Source organism: Etheostoma spectabile, chromosome 22, assembly GCF_008692095.1.
Source record: "Etheostoma spectabile isolate EspeVRDwgs_2016 chromosome 22, UIUC_Espe_1.0, whole genome shotgun sequence".
Taxonomy (NCBI): Eukaryota; Metazoa; Chordata; class Actinopteri; order Perciformes; family Percidae; genus Etheostoma; species Etheostoma spectabile.
This window is the reverse complement of record NC_045754.1, coordinates 4601017-4607646: the sequence shown is the minus strand read 5'-3', so window position 1 is coordinate 4607646 and position 6630 is coordinate 4601017. Positions and strand designations below refer to the sequence as shown.

General features: G+C 42.8%; 1 pseudogene; it reads left to right on the top strand.

Moving 5' to 3' along the window:
- LOC116672367 (cadherin-20-like) overlaps positions 1 to 4617 on the top strand; it is a 98174-nt pseudogene extending 93557 nt beyond the window's left edge.
- Positions 4618 to 6630: the final 2013 nt, after the last annotated feature.

Genomic DNA, 6630 nt, shown 5'->3' with positions numbered 1-6630 from the left:
GGACTATCTGTCCAATCTGAGTTTTATGTTCCACAACTAAAACTACTTTTGAATTTACACGTGTTCCACGAAAACAAATTCCTTCCCTTGGTTTGAAATACCAATAAACCAGAGGACGTTTTTCTCCCATCGCGGGATGCTGTGTGGACTAGCCAGTCCCTCCTCCACAGCACTGTGGAGGAAGGTCTGGCAAAGCGAGCATCAGCAGAAACCCTAAAAGGTTTCACCAGTGTCCTCTGGAACAAGAGCAACCTCTCTCTGTTTTGGAAAAGTTTCATCTCTTTTAGAAATGTGAAGAAAAAAAAAAGATTAGACACTTTTGTAATGATTATAACAGGCCTATGGTATACCCACATGCCCTGAACCCTGTTATCTGTGAAACACCCCAGGGACTCAGCCCTTCCCTGACCTCTTTGTCTCTTTCCAGACAACACAGCGTGGATCCTGACGCGGCGAGGAGGCTGGGCGCAGCAGGACCAGACCGTCTTCTACTTGCCCATCTCGGTGTCTGACGGTGAGCAGCCGGTGCAGACCAGCACCAGCACGCTGACCATCCGCGTGTGCAGCTGCGACCACGAGGGCAACGTCATGTCCTGCAACGCCGAGGCGTACAGCCTGCCTGCCAGCCTCAGCAGAGGGGCGCTCATCGCCATCCTGGCCTGCATCTTCGTCCTGCTGGGTGAGTTAGGAGCAGTGCTGGAAGAAGTATTCTGATCCTTTTTACTTTAAAGGTCCCATATGGTAAAAATGTTCTTTTTTTATGGGATTCTGTGTTTGATATAGACTCAGCGGTTTACTTTAGAGCTTTAGTTAAAAGCTGTGCAAATGTGAAATCGCTCACTGCCGCCATTTCAATCAGGAGAGAGTTTGCTGCAAATATGCAAAGGTTTATCTGTAAATATGCATAATATGAAATGTACTGAGAGTCTGTGGAGATCCATTGTTATAAAATAATTTTACTTGGGTACTTCCCAATACCCACTATCCTACCCTACCACACACATTTTTTAACATGTATAAAAAGTATAAAAATGTGCAATGGACTCAGAAGGGAAGGATTGTGTGGAATAAGGTGAAAGAACATTGCAATGAAGTATTAAAAGTGTAGAGTTTAAAGACAATCCAAAGTTCCATCGTGTTCTTATGTGGTTAAAATAGTGTGACGTATCCGTCTTTAAAGGTGCCCTTCCTCACAAAACCGATTTTACTTGCATTTTTTGAAATATGTTCAGTCCATATGTGTTATGTGGTAAATGTAAAAAATGAGCTGCTACCTCCTCTGTCAGCTCTAGCCACTGGGAAGAAATAAGAGGAGAAATCAGACCAATCACAACAGCTGGTCTGTCTGAGCTCATTGCTGTTATTAGCCAATCAGAGTCAAGCAGCTCAGCTCATTGAATATTAATGAGAACTGGCCCAAATGGAGCTGAGTCTTCCTGCAGGCTTTCTATACCACGCTAGAATGGCTTGAAACAAGGTAACCAAGGTAACCAAGTTACTTTTTCCACAAACATGTTACAGAGCCCATGGTAGAACTTCAGACATTACTAGAAAGTCATAAAAAAACATGCGGCAGGGCACCTTTAAGGTTGATTATTTCACTCAGTAAAGGTATCACGAATACTCAAAAGAAGCCGAAAGGTCAGGGTGTCAAATAAAGTGCTGCAGGGATTTTAATCAAGGCCTACTGCTGCCCCCCCGAGGCTCGCCCTCCGTCAGTACATTTACATTCTGCTACAAACGTTTAAAATGCAGTCCGCTAGGGAAAAGGTTTTCTAGCTGGAGACCCCAGATAATGGCGACTGCATGACATTTTTCTTGTTTATTCGCCTTCATGCTCTGCAAAAGCATAATGAGGTATTTACACAGAGTCAGAGAAGACGTCAAAGTTCATTTATACAAGCAAGCACGTTTTCCTGATTCAGTTTTGAGTGTGTAACAATGGAGAAAAAAAACAACATCGGGCCATTGTGCTTTTTCAGATTTCCGATTGGAGTTCATGTATTTTCCTGTAGTTGGAATATTTTTTTAAAATGTTGTTAAGCTTTTTTTAATTATTATTTAAGTAGCTGCTTAATCTAGAATATTCTTAAAAGTCCAAAGTGACATCTCACTGCTGGTTGTGTCCGACCAACAGTCCTAAACCCAAAGATATTTAATTTGAAAATTATTTAAAACAGAAATAATGTTCACATGAAAGAAGCTGAAGTCAGCTAACAACCTAATGGGTTGAACAATTAGCAGAATAGTATCAAAATTGTTCTATGACTAGTCAAGACTTCATCTATCATGCATCTGATCTACAAAAATCAATGCGTCTCTGAAAAAAAAATCAAATATCACGATATTTTTGACCAAACACATCGATATTGCAGCAATATTGTAGGGTTGACTGTTTGCTTTCACAAAATATATACACAATGAGAGTTTTGATAAATAATCACCAATAATGTGGATACAATGACTAAGTGGGTAAAGGCAAATAATAAGACAGGCTCTGGACATCACTTCACTGTAATGTTGTCATATCATGATATATCACAATGACACATCACCATATAAAAGAGGAATTCTACCCACATATGTCAATGTCCAAATAGTCTTCATATCCTTTTTCGCAGCGCGGTGGAGGACGGTCTTATGACCATACACATAGACCATACACATCTACGTTGCGTCCTGTTGAAAGCGGCACTTCCGTACATCATTCAGACATCCATAAAAGTATCCTGTATGTCTCCAGCTGACTGTTTGTCTTCTCTTCCTCTGCCCAGTGATGATCCTGCTCATGCTCTCCCTGCGCACCCATCGTAAGAAGCCCTACCTGTGCGACGAGGAGGAGAACGTCCACGAGAACATTGTGCGCTACGACGACGAAGGCGGCGGCGAGGAGGACACCGAGGCCTTCGACATCGCCGCCATGTGGAACCCGCGCGAGGCGCACCATCACCCGGGCAAGATGAGACAGGACATGGTGCCGGAGATCGAGAGCCTGTCGCGCTACGTGCCTCAGGTGTGCGTCGTGGGCGGCGGCGGCAGCGGCGGGGACAGTAACGTTCACGGGTACGTGCTGGCGAAGCTCCTGGACGCCGACATGGACCCATGCGCCCCGCCTTACGACTCCCTGCAGACCTACGCCTACGAGGGGGAAGGTTCCGTTGCAGAGTCGCTTAGCTCGCTCCAGTCGGGGACGTCCAACACGGACCACGAGTACGACTATCTCAACGACTGGGGGCCTCGCTTTAAAAAACTAGCCGAGATGTACGGCGTGCTGGAGACAAACGCTCCTCCGATGTGGTAGAACACCAGAGCCTTTCCCTCTTTCTTTTCTTTTCTTTTTTTTTTTAAATCTGAGAGCTATTATGCCGACAAAACGAAAGACACAAACATCAGAGACAAAAACGTGGTGCACAAGAAAAGCCGCGATGTGCTCGCGTCCACAACCATGACTGTTAGCACTTGAATTCCTGCCGAAAGTCTGGATTCTCCACAGCATTGAAGGCCTGGGAGGCCCACAGCAGCAGCAGTGTGAGCTGGTTTTAAATCCCCCCCGCCCCCGAGCGACTGAGGCGGGATGGGCAGCCTTTGGGAGGCCGCAAAAGCAACGGCTTCAAAGCACATGTTTAACTCCCCTGCCTGACCCAGCCACAGGCAGCTTTGGTTCAAAGACTGGAGAGATTTATTAGCAGAGATGAAAACGACAGAGACCTGACTCACAGCAACACGGGAGACAAAAACGCTACACTGCTGATCTTCAGCGCTTTTTCACATATGACCACAACTCAGAGCAGGGAGAGGGGGAATGAAATCACAGCTGCAATTGGATTTCTTTCTTCTTTCCTCTGTGGCAGGTCTTAATTTATTTCTTTGTTTCACGTGCCGTATTTATATTTTTCGCTAACTTATTTGGGTACTTCCAACCAACACTGTACTTCAACTGCCATGGCCTTGAGAGGAACTCTTTTAAAGATCACGTATATGTTGTAACATACATGATGTAATAGCTCTTGTCTTCATGCATCTCTATGGTAAAGGACATGCACAGGAGAGAGGGCGATACTGTAATCCCATGTGGGTTTTCCAGGTGGATATGTTTATCGTGTTATTGTTTTTTGTATCATTTTTTAGCTATTTGTATTGTAAATGTGGTTCATTATTAAGGATGCAAGGGAAGCCATTTTTGGGAATGGATGTATCGCAGCAGGCGGTCAAATGTCACTCGAGATGTGGAAGTACGACCGAGTCACCTTTCATTTGGGATCCCCCCCCGTGCCAACGGGAGTACGACGTCCTGTTTGAGACACTGTGTTGCTTTTTTTTCTGCCAACACGCAAACGTGGCTTAACCCTTCAGAGACATTGATGATCTGCATTAAGTGCCAAATGTACAACAAAAAAAGACATTTAGGATGAAGAAAAAAGAAGAGAAATCAAAACTCAAACACCAAAAGATATAACAAAAGGATTTTACAAACTGGGAATGAAGTGAAAGTACATTTTGATAATTTGATTGGGTAAAAGTTTACTTGAAATCCACGTGGTCAGTCATGCTGCAGTAAGTGGTATGTGAATGTAGATATTATTTTGTATTCTTGGTAATAAAAAGAAAAGAAAAGAACTTCTCTTCTGTTGTGAAACTCCCTCGAGATGAGAAAACTGTTATATTCATAACACCGGTGTTTTTCCAGAATTCGGAATAACAAACTGCTTCTTTTTGGTGCTGAAGAGCATTACACAACTCGCTGAAGCGTGACAGGAATGCAAGTCCTTCAAAAGATAAAGCAGCTACTTGCAAATTTGCAATCACACGCTGAATTGTCCTCCAAAGTGTTATTGCCGCTGATTCACTTTTCATTTTGATTCCCCTCAAAGTGCCTAATTTGCTTGACTTATTTGGTTTTTGCAGCGATAATGCTTAGCAGTGATTAAAAGCTCATCGCCTGCTGTATCTGAAACTCGAGCCTCGGTAGCACCTCGCAGCGATCGTTCCGTCTGATTGCTTTCACTGTAACGTTTACAGGAGCCAATGGAAATCAATCACTTAGAAACCGGAGTCTTTACTTAATTGCCCACGTCAATCACAGTGAAGTTAAGGAAAACTGAGAGGGGAAAAATAAGGGAAATTAAGAAGTGGGCAGCAAAAGAAAATGAGAATCAAAGGGATAATCTATATTTTCCACTACCATGCTTTTCCATTTTCTTCGTCAAAACACATAAAAAGGAAAGAAGTCTGGAACCTTTGGCCCCGGCTTACCTGCTGGGTGGCATTCAACAGTGAAATTGGCCAGAAGATGAGCCTATAATATTCCCAGGATTTACATTCTTACTTTTCTTTTGTTCTCTGCATGCTGAGCAGAACACTTCAATTACTCAAAGGAGGGGGGGTGGGTATTTGTCTCTTTATTGTAACACACAACAGTCCACAAAAGGCTTCACATATCTTTATGTTTCTCCGTCTTGCATCAGATCAAAGTTTCCTTCTCAGTAGTTTAGAGAAACACTTCCAACGTTGTTCCATCAGGGGACACTGTTCCTGGGTGACGCCGTTGGATGAAGGGTGAGGAGCGGCTCTTCTTGGCCGGTTTGTGTCGTCTTCCTGCCCTCTTGTGGCCTAAAATGGCTTCATACACCTCCAAATTTTACTATATGAAATGTTGTCAAGCTGATTGAAGCGTTCAATGAATAACTTAGACATAGTTCCAAAAATATGTCTACAAACACTTCTAACTACATTCTAGCGACGTCATTCATTGGTAGGTGTATTTTTCTTTTTTTAACTATGAGCAGAGCCAGGCTAGCTGTTGCCATGTACTTCCAGTCTTTATGCTAAGCTAAACTAAGCTAAGCACATCTTGGCTGCGTTTTTACACCGACTTGGTAAGTATGTTTAAAAATAAAATATAAGTAGGCCAGTAACAATAATCACATATTTGTCCAATTGGGAATTAGTTTTAAATAAGAAGTTTCATTGTTGCATATCTTCTGTCGCCCCCCGTTAGGAATTCTGAATAATGACAACAAAACTGTCAGCGCGTCCACATCACACAAGCCTACCGTGACCGCCCCCACCCCCCCTCCTTCACACAGTTGCTAGTAGCCATGGAGGACACGGAGGATTGAAAAACCAGGATGGACTGTTCAGAAGAAGTCGTTATCTTCAGTTTCTGCGCAAAAAAGTCCCCGGACTCCACAATCTTCTGAACACAGTCATACTGAGAAATCCAGAGAGAGATGTGTGGAGCTAATTAGCTTTGTAGCGACTCATTTGGCAACGGCTTGAATGTAACGGACGTTCATTAATATTTATAAAATATAAACTAATTGCTAACAGTGGCTAAGGTCTAAAGGCATATGACTGGTAATTGTAATTATATAAATGATCATTGGTTGGACTATATATTTGAATTAATATTTCAATTGTTGGCACTTGACCCTAAACACGTTCATAGCAACAAAAATGATAAGGGTGGGGGGGTGCAGTTGGAAAAAATGTTTTATGATATGAATGTTTACGTCATAGGTGGTGTATTTGTGTTATGACATTAACTGGGTCACATACCTGACATAGAAAGAAATTAATAAATACATATTACATTTGAGTGAAAGCAACAATTATATTGTTAACTGCAAT